This window comes from Schistocerca gregaria, chromosome 5 (genome assembly GCF_023897955.1).
Source record: "Schistocerca gregaria isolate iqSchGreg1 chromosome 5, iqSchGreg1.2, whole genome shotgun sequence".
NCBI classification, from domain to species: domain Eukaryota; kingdom Metazoa; phylum Arthropoda; class Insecta; order Orthoptera; family Acrididae; genus Schistocerca; species Schistocerca gregaria.
The window spans coordinates 395,523,285-395,539,282 of NC_064924.1; the positions used below are offsets into that span (position 1 = coordinate 395,523,285).

Below are 15,998 nucleotides of genomic sequence, written 5' to 3' on the forward strand. Positions count from 1 at the left end.
TCCGAGGTAGACGGAGGTCTCTCTCCATAATGCTGCAAACGTTCTCACTTGGAGAGAGATCGGGCGACCTTGCTGGTCAAGTAGGGTTTCGTAAGCGCGAAAACAAGCAGTAGAAACTCTCGTCGTGTGCGGGCGGGCATCATCTTGCTGAAAGTTAGGCTCAGGATGGCCTGCTGTGAATGCCAAGAAAACGAGGGGTAGAATATCGTCGACGGACCGCTGTCCTGTAAGGCTGCCGCCTGTGACATCCAAATGGGCCCCTGCTATGAAATGAAATGGCACCCCATGCTACCACTCGTAGTTGGTGGGCCGTAAGGCGGGCGACAGTCAGGTTGGTATCATACAGCTGTCTGGAGCGTCTGCAGACACGACTCCGGCTTCAGAATCTCATTGACTGAAGTAGACCTGTTTTCAGTGATGAGTCCCGATTCGAACTAAGCTCCGATGACCAGTTAAGTCCCATAAGATTTCACACCCTGATGACCAGTTGAAGATGTTTCTGGAGACGCCCTGTATAGGGTTGGGGAACCATTTCATTTATAACAGCGACCCATTTGGTTGTCATCTGCGGCACATTTACACCTTAGCCGTACGTCGACGATATTCTACGCCCTGTTTTGATGCCCTCAATGGCAAACCATCGTGGGCTTACATTTCAGCAAGATAATGCCAGCTCTAACACTGCGACAGTTTCTGCTGCTTGCCAGAGCCTGCCTTGGCCAATAAGGTCACTGGATCTCTACCCAGCAGAGAACGTTTGGAGCCTGATGGGCAGGACTGTCCAGCCATCTTGGTATTTTAACGACAAAACGAGCCAACTGCACAGAATTTGGCGCGATATCAGGACATTCCACAAGTCTATCAATCAATGCCAAGCCGAATAACTGCTTGCATATGGGCCAGAGATGGAGCCTGCGTTATTGAGTTTTTCTGTCTGTGAAGCTCTTTCTCTTCAATAAATAATCCAGTTTTTCTGAATTTGAAGTCATTTGCTTGTCTGTACATATAGATAGCATCAACAGCTTTTTTTTTTTTTGATTTAGTGTGTTTATCATTGTACGACACATAGTTCAGGAGATTTGGCGTCAAAAGTCCATAGCGAAATTCGCTGCAGAGATAGGTGAGGATGAAGGATGAGGCGGACTAACAGAATATTGGAATAAATACATACCGGTGCAACGTCGAGTACTCAGCTAAAATACTAATAATAATTTGACAGAGTTATGCTTAGTACATCACTGAACCTCAACGTAGGAGAAGAATAATAATTTACACACTATTAAAACGAACTGTGCAGCCTCATCAATAGCAATACTCAAGTTGGCACTACGACAATGCTTACTGGTCATCAGACTACGGAAATGCGTCCGTGCAAACGAGGGGAATGGTTTTTGTTCCAGAGGTTTCAGCCTACGATCAGGAAAATCAATATTACTGTTATTTGTTTTGTTACTGGAGCGCCTTTCCTGTTCCGCCTTTCGTTCTACCTGCAGACTTAGCTTTGAGAGCTGAAATAGTGATTGCAGAAGAGGATCAAGTAGGTAAAAAGACGAGAGGTGGTAGAACTGCTTGGATAACAGAATAACTATTGAATTTGATTGATGACGGTAGAAAATATAAAAATGGAGTAAATGAAGCAGGCCAAAAGGAATACAAACGCCTCAAAAATGAGATCGACAGGAAGAGTAAAATGGCTCAGCAAGAATGGCTAGAGGACAAATGCAAGAATGTAGAGGCATATATCACTAGGCGTAAGACAGATACTGCCTACAGGAAAATTAAATAGACTTGAATATCAAGAGTTCAGTTGGAAAACCAGTCCTAAGCAAAGAAGCAAGAGTGAAAAGGTGGAAGGAGTATCTAGAGAGTCTATACAACGGCCATGTACTTGAGGGCAATATTATGGAAATGAAAGAGGACATAGATGAAGATGAAATGGGAGATAAGATTCTGCGTGAAGAAGTTGACAGATACTCAAAGACCTAAGACATAAAAAGACTCCGGGAATAGACAACTTTCCATTAGAACTACTGATAGCCTTGGGTGATCCAGTCATGACAGGACTCTACCATCTGATAATCAAGCTGCATGAGACAGGTGAAATACCCTCAAACTTCAAGAAGAATATAATAATTCTGATCCCAAAGAAAGCAAGTGTTGACAGGTGTGAAAATTACGGAACTAACACTTTAATAAGTCACGGTTGCAAAATATTAACACGAATTATTTACAGAAACTGGTAGAAGCTGATCTCGGGGAAGATCAGTTTGGATTCCGTAAAAATGTTGGAACACGCGAGGCTATACTGACCCTACGACTTATCTTAGAAGATAGGTTAAGGAAAGGCAAACCTATGTTTCTAGCATTTGTGGACTTAGAGAAAGCTTTTGACAGTGCTGACTGAAATACTGTCTTTCAAATTCTGGAGGTGGCAGGGGTCAAATACAAGGAGCGAAAGCTTATTTACAATTTGTAAAGAAGCCAGATGGCAGTTATAAGAGTCGAGGGGCATGGAAGGGAAGCACTGGTTGAGAAGGGATTAAAACAGGGTTGTAGAGTCTCCCCGATGTTATTCAAGCTGTACACTGAGCGAGCAGTAAAGGAAACAAAAGAAAAATTTGGAGTAGGTATTAAAATCCATGGAGAAGAAATAAAAACATCGAGGTTCGCCGATGTCAATATAATTCTGTCAGAGAGGTTTCTGTCTTAGAGGTTTGCCGAAGACATTTTTATTCTGACAGAGACAGCAAAGGACCTGGAAGAGCAGTTGAACGGAATGGACAATGTCTTCAGAGGAGGATGTAAGATGAACATCAACAAAAGGAAAACGAGGATAATGGTTATGTAGTCAATTAACATCAGGTGATGTTGAGGAAATTAGATAAGTAAATGAGAAACTTAAAGTAGTAGATGAGTTTTTCTATCTGGGGAGCAAAATAACTCATGATGGTCGAAGTAGAGAGGATATAAAATGTAGCGTTTCTGAAGAAGAGAAATTTGTTAATATCGAGTATAGATTTAACTGTCAGGAAGTCGTTTCTGAAAGTATTTGTATGGAGTGTAGCCATGTATGGAAGTGAAACATGGACGATAAATAGTTTGGACAAGAAGAGGATAGAAGCTTTCGAAATGTGGTGCTTCAAAAGAATGCTGAAGATTAGATGGGTAGATCACATAACTAATGAGGAGGTATTGAATAGAATTGGGGAGGAGTTTGTGGCATAATTTGACAAGAAGAAGGGACCGGTTGATAGGACATGTTCTGAGACATCAAGGGATCACAAATTTAGCATTGGAGGGCAGCGTGGAGGGTAAAAATCGTAGAGGGAGACCAGAAGATGAATACACTAAGCACATTCAGAAGGATGTAGGTTGCAGTAGTTACTCGGAGATGAAGAAGCTCCCACAGGATAGAGTAGAATGGAGAGCTGCGTCAAACTAATCTGTGGTCTGAAGACCACAACAACACAATTTATGTGAACATTGAATGGAATAAACTTCCTAAAAATTAATATGCTTTCTGATGCTTTCTGCCAAAAAAACGTCAAATACGATCAGAATATCAGTTTGACTTCATGAAAGATAAAGACTTCGCAGAAACAGCACAAAAAATTTCGCAGTACAAGTAATCATGAAATTTACATTCAAGACACTCAAAAGCCTGTTAGTTGCTTCGAAAATGCAAATAGAGATATTTTAAGTCTTACTAACAAGGGATCAAATGTTAAGAGCAACGAGTGATTTACAATTTTTAGCAAGAAATACACACCACGGAAAGCAAAACACTTCCCAAGCAATCTAATTTAATTCCTGTTCAGATCAATCTGGCAGCTCCGAAGGTAATAACATAGGACCACTTCTGGTGATAACATATATAAATAATTTTGGGAACTACGTATGAAGTTGCATGAGACTGTTTACAAATGAAGGTGTGGTACATACTCGTATAGGAAAGTCGCAAAAAAAAAAAAAATTAAAAAATGCGTGACATGCAACAGAGAGCTTTATGGATAGAATGTTGGCGGAGATAACTTGCAATTGAACCTCAAAGAATACAGGAGAAAACTCGATATTGTGCGATTACACGATCATCGATTAATCTCTGGAAATGATTACAATCGTCAAATATCTAGGACTAGGAGCATGCGCCTTTAGAGGTTTTCTGCGAAACCATTGCACAAAGCTGATTGTAGGAATGCGAGCTTTATGCAGTTGTTCCGCAGTAAATCTCTAAAGACGCGTGCTCCTACATATTTTAAGACTGTAAGTTAGGTGTAGGAAAGTCAGGTGCGCTAACACCGTGGTTTAGAGGCAGCGTTTTTGGTTAGTAATCAAAACATCCTTAGTTCTGATTTCGAACCACGCCACCTCTTTAATTCTGAATAAAAATCATCACCAATGGTGGCCGAAGACTACGGCATTAGAAGTCTCCCTCATTCAGCCTTGGGCCTTGTCAAAGAGGGCGGAGGAGCGGATGGAGGTTCAGGGCAGCATCCAGCCCATGGGTTGGGAAAGTGGACCTAAAGGCCGGAAGAATCAGCAATCAACGGTATGAGGATACACAAGGCAATAGAAACAACTGCATTAAAGACACATAGTATGTATCCACAGGACACGTGACCTGTAATTGAAAAAGTGTCAAGATGAGCTCTCCATCGGCAAAAGATTCTGGTCTAGTTCCGATCTCCGGAACTGCCAAGGTAGAGTGACCATGAGAAAAAGATTGAATAACTAACGAATGGATAACATTCAACGAATAGGGGCATGGAATGTCAGAAATCTGAACATGGGTGGGAAGCAAGAAATCGGAGATACTGAAGCTCAATCTACATATAGTAGGAGTCAATGAAGAAGTGAAAGGGAAAGAAAACAATGATTTCTGGTCAAGTAGGTATAGGGTATTATAAACAGCATCAGAAAATAATATAAAGGGAGTAGGATTCATTATGTACAGGAAGGTGGCGCAGAGAATACGTTACTGTGAACAGTTCAGTGGTAAGGTTGTTCTCATCAGAATCATCTGCAGACCAAAACGGACAACGATAGTTCAGATATACCTGCCGACGTCGCAAGCTGAAGATGAAGAGATAGAGAAAGAACATGAGGATACCGAAAGGGTAATACAGGGCGTAAAGAGTCATGGGAGATTGAATTGTGGTTGTACGGGAAGAGTAGAAGAAAGCATTATAGGAGAATATGGAGTTGTTAGTAGAAATGAGAAGGGAGAAAGACTAATAGAGTTCTGCAATAAATTTCAGTTAGTAATAGCGAATACTCTGTTCAAGAACTACAAGGGCAGGATAAATACTTGGAACATACCGGGAGATACGGGAAGATTTCACTTAGATTATATCATGGTCAGGCAGAGATACCGAAATCAGATATAGTATTATAAGGTGTACCCCGGTGCAGACATGAGCTCATATCACAATTTAGCAGTGATGAAGAATAGGCTGAAGCTTACGAGACTAATCAGGAAGTATCTTTGCACAGAGGAGTGGGATAAAGAAAGACTAAGGGAAGAAGAGGTACGCTTGAACTTCTTTGAGGCTACAGATACTGCGATGCGTAATAGTTCAGTTCTAAATGATTCAAATGGCTCTGAGCACTATGGGACTTAACATCTGAGGTCATCAGCCCCCTATAACTTAGAACTACTTAAAGCTAACTAACCTAAGGACATCACACACATCCATGCCCGAGGCAGGATTCGAACCTGCGACCGCAGCAGTCGCGTGGTTTCGGACTGAAGCGCCTAGAACCGCTTGGCCACCGCGGCCGGCAATAGCTCAGTAAGCAGTTAATTTGAAGAGGAATGGACATCTTTAAAGAGGGCAATCACAGAAGCTGGAGAGAAAACATAGGTACAAAGAAGGTAACACGAAATACAATGGGCAACAGAGAATATACTCAGTTGATTGATGAGAGGAAGAAGTACAAAAATGGTCAAGGAAATTCAGGATTACAGAAATTCATGTCACTTAGGAATGAAACAAATCGGAACTGCAGGGAAGCTAAGATGAAATGGCACCAAAAAAAATGTATTGAAATCGAAAAAGAAATGACTGTCGGAAGGACACACCCAGCATATAGAAAAATTAAAACAACCCTCTGAGAAACTAAAAGCAAAGATGCTAACAATAAGAATGCAATGGTAATTCCACTGTTAAATGCAAAGGAGAAGGCAGACATGTGGAAAGACCCCACTGAAGGCTTGTACAAGGATGAAGACTTGCGTGATAACGTGATAGAGAATGCAGTCAATGTAGAAGAGATGGGGAATCCAGTATTACAATCAGAACTTAAAAGAGCTTTGGAAGACTTACGGTCAAATAAAGCAGAAGGAATAGATAACTTTCCACCAGAGCTTTTAAAATCATTGGGGGAAGTTACAAGAAAACGACTATGAGCTGACAATCAGCTTAGCAGCTCAAGCATTCCTAGTTACTGACAATAATAGGAAAAGAAAACTGAAGATGTGTGAGATGACGATCAGTTTTACTTTAGGAAAGGTAAAGGTGCCAGAGGGGCAGTCCTGACGTTCCAGTTGAAATGAAAGCAAGAGCAAAGAAAAATCAAGACACGTTCATAGGATTTGACGACCTGGAAAAGCGTTCGACAATGTGAAATGGTGCAAGATGTTCGAAATTCTGAGAAAAATAACTGTGATGTACAATAGGGACAAGAGCGAAAAGGGAACGAAGTACTCGGATTGTAAAGTGTGTAAGAAAAGGTTGCAGTCCTTCTCCTCTATGTTCAATCTATACATCAAAGAAGCAGTGACGAAGTAAGAGGAAGGTTCAAGAGTGGAATTAAAATTCAAGGTGAAAGGATATCAGTGATATCAGTGATATTACTATCTTCTGTGAAAAATAATAAGAATGACAGGAGCTGCTTAATGGAATGAACAATCTGATGAGTACAGAATGTGGATTGAGAGTAAATGGAAAAAAGAAGAGATTAATGAGAAAAAGCAGAAATGAGAACAGGAGAACTTTAAAAAAATGGTTCAAATGGTTCTGAGCACTATGGGACTCAACTGCTGTGGTCATTAGTCCCCTAGAACTTAGAACTACTTAAACCTAACTAACCTAAGGACATCACACACATCCATGCCCGAGGCAGGATTCGAACCTGCGACCGTAGCAGTCGCACGGTTCCGGACTGAGCGCCTAGAACCGCGAGACCACCGCGGCCGGCAGGAGAAGCTTAACGTGAGGTTTTATGTTCACGAAGTAGATGAAGTTAAGGAATTCTGCTACCTAGGCAAGAAAATAACCCATGGCAGACTGGGCAAGAAGGATATACAAAGCAGACTAGCAATGGCAAAGATGGCATTCCTGGCCGAGAGACATCTACTAATATCAAACATAAGCATTAATATGGGCAATAAATTTCTGAGAATGTACGTTTGGAGCACGGCATTGTATGGAAGGGAAATATGGATTCTGGGAAAACCGTAACAGAAGAGAATGGAAGGCTTTGAGATGTGGTGCTACAGAAGAGCGTTGAAAATTAGGTGCAATGAGGAGGATCTCTGCCGAGTCGTCGAGGAAAGGAATGTATTGGACAAAAAGAAGGGATAGGGTCGTAGGACATGCTGATTTCCGTAGTAATAGAAGGTGCTGTAAAGGGTAGAAGCTGTAGAGGAAGACAGAGATTGGAATACATGCAGGCAATACATGCAAGAAATAACAGAGGAATGCAGGTTGTAAGTGGTTCTCTGAGACGAAGAGGTTGATATAGAGGAGCAAATCGTAGCAACCCCATGAAAACCGTAAGAAAACTAATGACTCAGAAAAAGGGGGGGGGCAGATGCTAGTGCTAGATATTCAGTGCTAGAATCGCAAGGAAATGTAATTCGTACAGGACAGAGCAATATTTATAAGAACCTCTTTCGGGAGGTTCTGGAGTATTCGTCGTCAGTCTGGAATCCTTATCAAATCAGATCAACAGAGTGGCTCAAAAAGAGAATAGTTCTTTGAATGTGAGTGCATGAAGGAGGACGTCCGTTGTACTTTAGTGGTAGACGCTACAACGAAGGCATTGTAAAAATTACACCCCACGAAGAGCCTCACACCATACTATCTCCACCCATATACATATCAGGAAAACACCATAACGGGAAAACCAAAGAAATTCGTACTCATACGGAGGGTTGAGGCCAGTTCCTCCCGTGCTTCATTTGCGAATGGAACACAAAAGAAGGCAGTTAACGTTCGCCAACTCTTACGATATTTAAATCGCGACCTAGAATGCAAAAAAAAAGATATTTCTCACGAAAACTACATTTTCCTTCCGGTACAAACAATTTTTCGACTATCGGACGTCGCTTTAGTTACAGTATTGAGGCATATTCAATATTATAACATCTGCATTGTCAAACCAAAACTTATTGACAACAGGAAATATCGTCCTATAAGGGGCGAACAGAAAGTTTCCATTCGAAGTCCGTGCACTCCAGAATCGGTATGCCAAGCAGGCAAAATCACGTTAAGCATTCAGGTTGAAGATAATACTTTGGTAGAACACCTTGTCCTGTTGCGTGAAGAAGTCCATAACGATCTGTTGCACATCCTCGTCCAACAGGAGTCTTCAAGGCCCTTTTTCGGCCTTTGTTTTTGGGTGTGTGTGTAAAGAGGACGAAGGCGTGACAATCGCACGGGCAAAGATCAGGAGCATAGAGTGCTCGAGTGCCTCCCAATGGAATTGGTGTAGTACTTGCCCTGCGACATTTGCAATACGGAGACGCTGCACTACGGGGTCTTTCGATAGAATGCCGCCCCATAAACATTCTCATTCTCCGATGGATGTCTAACGGTTTTTGTCCTTCAGCAGTCAAGAATAGAATAACACCCCGTTGTTCCTGTTTGGTAGCCTTTGGTAATAACGCCATCATAGTTCACGTTTCCGCACTTCCCGCAAGGACGTCGGAATGCCACACTAGTCGCTTGGCTAAATGTCAGTTCAAATGGTTCAAATGCCTCTGAGCACTATGGGACTTAACATCTATGGTCATCAGTCCCCTACAACTTCGAACTACTTAAACCTAACTAACCTAAGGACATCACACACATCCATGCCCGAGGCAGGATTCGAACCTGCGACCGTAGCAGTCGCGCGGTTCCGGACTGAGCGCCTTAACCGCGAGACCACCGCGGCCGGCTACATGTCAGTGCTTATGCACTGATCAGCCAGAACGTTATGACCATCTGCCTAATAGCCGGTATGTCCAGCTTTGGCAGAGCGGCGACATGTCGTTGCATGCAAGCGTGAAGTCTTGGAAGGACACTGGAGAGAGTTGGCACCACAGCTACGTCATTTATTCCTGTAAATTCCGGAGAATGGGCATTGAAATCAGTCACATCGGAGAATTGTTCAGATCTGTCGAGCACATCAATTGGAACTCGCCACTGTGTTCCTTGAACCACTCCATCGCACTCCAGATCGTGTGACATGGAGCATTATCTTGTTTAAAAGTGCCACTGCCGTCGGGAAACATGATCGTCATGAAGGCGTTTACGTTGTCTGCAGCAAGTGTTCCATACTCCTTGGCCGTTATGCTGCCTTGCACAAGCTCCACTGGACCCATGGATGCCCACTTGAATGTTTCCCAATGAGTAATGATCACCGCCAGCTTGTTTCCGTTCCGCAGTACAGATGCCAAGGAGCTGTTTCCCTGGAACACGAAGGATTCTCGCTCTCCCATAGACAATATGAAGAAGCTATCGGGATTCACCAGGCCATGCAACACTCTGCCACTGCGTCAAGGTCCAGCGCCGATGGTCACTTGCCCATTTCAGTCGTAGCTGCCGATGTCGTGGTATTATCATTGGGGCATGCATGGGTTATCGGCTGCAGAGGCCCATTGTTAGGAGTGTCCAGTGCAATGTGTTTTCAGACACGTTTGTGCTCTGCCCTGCATTGCAGTCTTATGATAGTTTCGCCACAGTTCGCCGCCTGTCCTGTTTTACCAGCCTGTCCAGCATATTACGTCCGACATTGCGGTGGCCGCCCAATCCCAGGACGTCCGGGTGTGATTTCACTTTGGTTTCGCCACGTGTTGAAGAAACTCACCGCAGCGCTCCTCGAACACCCGACAAGTCGTGCAGTTTTCGTAATGCTCTTGCCGAGCCTCCGGGTCAAACGTAGATAGATCGCGCTCCTTCCTCTTTCTACTCACGGGCAGCCCGCTCACTGGTACTGCATGTACTGTGCGTGTGTCTGACTACCAGTCATTGCTCGTCAGATGACACTGCTACCCCCTGGAGGGGTTTATATCGATAGAGGTCGTTGGTCATAATGTCCTGGCTCCAATTACATGAGCATCGTCCTCAGGCTGCCTTGCATACACGCTGCAGCAACGTCCTGTAACGGAAACTTTTTGATCCCCCCTTATTGGTAGCCAGTTGGTGCTCTATATTCCCTCCACGTTGGGTTGTAAACATCATTAAAAACTCTCTGTCTCTGGGTGGGCCACAAGCACCACCAATTTCGCTTTCTTCTACCTCCTCCGGCCTTGGTCAAACTTGGTCGTAGCAGATGAAACTGACTGACTGCAAAATAAAACTCGCTGCGTTGACATCACCACTCCGAATTAACCTTAAATCTGAACACAACGCTTTGGCCAACAAAACTGAACAGTGATTCAGCTTCATGGAAGGAAGCAAGTGCACATATACGTGTCTGAGATGAAAAATAATGGTTCTTTATTCCTTTTCCACTGAGATTAGTAATTAATGTTTCAGTAACAAGGTACAACGCTGACAGAGTTAATTAAGCAAAAGGTAATTGAGTAGTTAATTGGAACAGTACTGCACAAATGCTGATTAGGTCACTAAGTAAAACATCAGCTGGTGGATGAATGACTATAATATTATGCGTTTCTGTATAACTCATCATCTGATATTTTGAAATAGAGGATATATAGCCATGTATAAAAGCAACACCAATGAGACGGGCGTCACAAAGGTATCCATAAGTTACAAGTAAATGGTTCAAATGACTCTGAACACTATGGGACTTAACATCTGAGGTCATCAGTCCCCTAGAATTTAGAACTACTTAAACCTAACTAACCTAAGGACATCACACACATCCATGCCCGAGGCAGGATTCGAACCTGCGACCGTAGCAGTCGCTCGGTTCTGAACAGAAGCGCCTAGAGCCGCTAGGCCACCGCGGAAGGCAGTTACAAGTAAAAGAAATATACCAAGCATATCGCATTGTACAGATGAACTGAAGTTATATGTTAGATCCATACCGGTCAGAGACTGATTGACGGTTCGTCAGCTATAACAGCACCACGAAAAAAATTTTATCGGTAGGGGACGATAGTGGACACTCTCTGGCGCTATACAGCGTCAAGTGACAAACGAATAGTAATATCCTACAATTTTTAAAAATATATAAAGTTATACTGACAAAAACAACGTGGATTTTACGTGACGTTTCTCACGTTTAAAGCGTTTTTGGTTAGCTTTTCGTAGCCTATTAGGTCATTTAAAGAACGAGATAGGCACATTTGCAACGCCCCAGTCCTTTTACCTTGCTTTAAAAATACATCCGTAAAACAAATAATTAAGTTCGTTTTGTTTTTATATAATAAATCTTGCTGATATTCACCACCTTAACAGTAGGTGTTTTTGTGGTTTGTTAAAATAAATGGAATTCTTAAAACGTACTACCTTTCTTTCAATTTACGAGTACCAGGCATAGTTATATCTGTATATGATACTTATGGATGAGAGAGCCATTGATTGAATTTCATACAATTATTTTGGTCAAATGCGTCATTTTTTCAGCAAATTTGTTGAAAGAGATTATTCTTACTTCCAGATTCCCACTCTTGGGTTCAATGTCATAAGACAAATTTATTTCTCGCGTTATCCGGTACCCACTGCGTAATTCCGTTAGGCATTTATATTGACGGGATTAATGTGGTGTTTCACATTCTTACTCGGATACACTACACATGAAGCGAGTATTACAGTATAACCAGAAAAATACAAACGACAATTCAAAATACGTACATAATTCAGTGATGGCTTAAAAGAGCCAATATAGGAGAAATATAGATCTTGAGACAATTTTACATACCTAAAATGAGAATAATTTTAAAAACTGTACAGGCATTTACAGTGTCCTCGTTTCACAATGACAAAATCTGTAACTACTTCTCTTACCCTCCAGACTTCACAGAACTTTTTCTGCGTACTTTGCAGGAGTATCACTCAAGGAAGAAGAGATATTCTGGATAAATGGCTTAGTCACTTCCAGACTGCTAGTCCCACAAGGAATGCAGGTGAGCTCACGTGAAGTTTGGACGGTAGGAGAAGAGGTACTGATGGAACTGAAACTGTGGGGACAGTTAGTGAGTTGTGCTTGGATAGTTCTGTCTACGTACTCTCTTCGGCTGGACATATACTAAAATAGGAACTGTACAGAGAAGATGAGTAAGAGCCCTGCACAAGGGTGAGACCTAAAATCGTGAAGCGTTCCACATTTTTTTGATTTCGTTAGTGGGAAAAAATGGTAGACCACTCGCCTGCGAACACTAAGGCTCTGAGCACTATGGGAATTAACAGCTGTGGTCATCAGTCCCCTAGAACTTAGAACTACTTAAACCTAACTAACCTAAGGACATCACACACATCCATGCCCGAGGCAGGATTCGAACCTGCCACCGTAGCAGTCACGCGGCTCCGGACTGCGCGCCTAGAACCCCGAGACCATCGCGGCCGGCGAACACTAAGGGTCTCACGTTGGCGTCCAAATCCGCCTCACAGTTTTAATCTGCTAGGAAGCGTCAAATCAGTGTACACACATCTGCACAGCGAAAATTCAGTCTGCATTATTGAAATCGGTGTAATTATTCCCATTTTCAGTGTTTACAACACAGTGCTGAGTACAGCTTTTGATTCTAGTGTAACACTAATTCTTGATGACGTTAAGGTTACAGTGTCTCCCGTCTCTCTAAATTGATGAGAAGTGCGATTTAGTACCTTCTGCAGCTATTCATATGTATAGTCCATTTCTGTCATTGATGTTGCACCTACAAGCTGCCCGCAGGTATAAAATTGCAAAGTACATCGACATCTTGAAATTGTACTGTGATTGTTGCAGATCATTCCTGAAAAATGACCGATGATCTTCTCTGGTGTCGATGCACCAAGCTAATGGTTGCCAAAACGTTGTTCTTTTTCGGTGTTCCGTACCTAAGTTGACAGAAACTGAATCCTTATGGCATCACTTTGTTATCCGTCTATCTGTCCGATTGTTAACACCCCTTTTTCACTGGAACGGGTAGAGGTATCAAGTTGAAAATTATGCCAAATCCTGAGGTCTCCGATCTCTTGGCGGCGAAAATAATTTAAACTTCTAGGTCAATGAAATCAAAAGGTACGGCAATATGTGTCAAATATTTTGATATTCGCAAATTCACTAATCGAAAGCTACAGATGGAGTAACCATACACAGTTCGAGCGTGGTGGTCTTGCGATATAATAATGTGGTGGTGGTAAGCTCCTATGGGACCAAACTGGTGAGGTCATCGATCCATCGTCTTACACACTACGTAACCTAATTGAACCTAACTGAAACCAACTTACGCTAAGGAATCGCCGCACGAACCGTGGCAAGGCGTCTCAGATGGCGCGACTACCCAGCGCCTTTGCGATATATGAGGTGTACAACTTTGCTTCCGCCGTTTGTCGATAGGTGGCGACAACGGTAAGTAGCGGTCGAAAGACACAGATCGCAGACGTCAGGCAGTTAGCTTGGGCCTCGGTCAACATAACCACATTCAAACATTAGTCGATTTGTGTCTGCATCATAAAGTTGTTTTTGATTGAAAATGTCAGTTTACAAGCCTAATTATCGTCATTTGCGAGAGGTGTTACTGGTTTGTTTCAATATGAAGAAGACAGCGGCTGAGTCTCATCGAATGCTCTCAAATAAGCATGGTAAGGACGCTATTAGTGAAAGAACATGTCGGTTTCAACGCTTCAAGAACGGTGATTTTATCGTCTTAGCCCGGTATAGTAGTGGAAGGGAGAATTTTCGAAGATGCAGAATTGGAGACGTTGCTGAGTGAAGACTCGTGTCAAACTCAAGAAGAATTGGCACGATTAGTGGAAGTGACAGAGCAAGTCATTTCAGAACGACTCAAAGCTATGGGCATGATTCAGAAAGAAGGAACTTGGGTCACGTGTGAGCTGAAACCAAGACACTTTGAACGGCGTTTGTGAGTTTGTGGAGAGTTGCTTTAGAGTCAAAAAAAGAAAGGGGTTTCTGTATCGCATTGTGACCGGGGACGAAAAATGGGTTCATTACGATAACCCTAAACGGAAGAAATAATGGGGATATCCCGGCCCTGCTTCCACGTCGACGACCAAACCGAATACTCACGGCTCCAAGATCAAGCTCTGCATGTGGTGGGGCCAGCTCTGCGTCGTGTACCATGAGGTGTTAAAACCAAGTGAAATATTCTTTGGTGCTCGTTATCGAAAGCAATAAATGCGTCTGAGCAGAGCATTAAAAGACAAACGGCCGCAATACAGCGAGAGTCACGATAAAGTGATTTTGCAGCACGACAACGCTTGACCCCACGTTGCAAAAGAGGTCAAAACGTATTTGGGAACGTTAAAATGGGAAGTCCTACCCCACCCGCTGTATTCTCGAAAAATCGCTCCCTCTGACTATCACCTGTTTAGATCAATGACGCGAGTCCTGGCTGACCAACACTTCCGATCTCATGTAGAAGTCACAAATTGGATCGATTCGTGGATCGCTTCAAAAGATGAACAATTTCTTCGACGTGGGATTCGTACGTTGCCTGAAAGATGGGAGAAAGTTGTGGCCAGCGATGGGAAAATACTTTGAATGATACATGTGTAACCAGTTTGTTTTATTAAAGCCTCAAATGTTGGGGAAAAACGGCGGAAGCAAAGTTGTACACCTTGTAAGAAGTACCAGGAAACAGAGAGATCGCTGTATCGAATATCTCAGATTACGAGTTTTTCACTCTTCTTTGTAAACTAACCTTCACCTCTGAACGATGTAAGGAATCGCCAGAAACAATACATGGTTCGCATTCCACGCTTAATTGCAGGTCAGTTTTCTTTAGTTGGGTAACGGAGGCAGATTAGGTAAACGCAAGCTGACGAAATGGCATCCAACAGAAACAACTGCATCAGGTCACTGAGCCACTTGAGGTTATTATTAAGAATTCTACTACATAATTTCGCGGAACCATCAGCTTGCGAGCCTTATTCGCACATGTCTGTTTTTTTTTTCCAGACTGGAGGCTAGTCGACCTTTCTGGCGCAACGCTTCTAAGCATCTTTATGAGCTGCGTCGAAGGCATCTTCCAACAGTTCCACAAAAAGTACTCATTTTCTTTCATACTTGTGTGTAGGCTTCATCAAACGTTTCTGAAAATCTTTCCTTTTATTACAGAGTTTGAATAATTAATCAAGGTCGTCGTCAGTTCTTTCGGTTGCAATTCGTGCATTTTTACCAAAAAATTGAAACTTTTTTAAATCACTAATACTGCGCTTTCCCTTTTTTGCAATTTTACGACTTTTGTACGAGAGCTGTTTGGAAAGTAAGGCCCCGTCGCTGACGATACAGAAACCAATATAAAAATAAAAAATCTACACCTTCCAACTACTTCTCTACGTAGTCGCCGCTTCGACTTAGATATCTGTTGCAGCTTTATACCAACTTTCCAACAACGTCGTCACAGAAGGCAGCCACCTGTGCTTCCCGATAATTATCTACGCTAGTCCACAGCGCGTTGTCTATGCCGAATTGTCTTCATTTCCAGCGTTTCCTTTGAACAGAGATGATACTTAGGGCTGTGTTGTGTGTGATCGAACACTTCCCATCGAAAAGGCTGCAGGAGCGTCTTCACTGCCCGTGCAGAGTGAGGCTGAGAATTGCCATGAAGAAGGAAGTGCTTGGCAGTTATCTTGTGTGAGTTATAATTGGCGGGA

The 15,998-nt window shown here is 42.8% G+C and overlaps 1 pseudogene; it reads left to right on the forward strand.

Moving 5' to 3' along the window:
• The first annotated feature begins 12,396 nt into the window (after positions 1-12,396).
• Positions 12,397-12,509, forward strand: LOC126274945 (U6 spliceosomal RNA; annotated as a pseudogene).
• Positions 12,510-15,998: the final 3,489 nt, after the last annotated feature.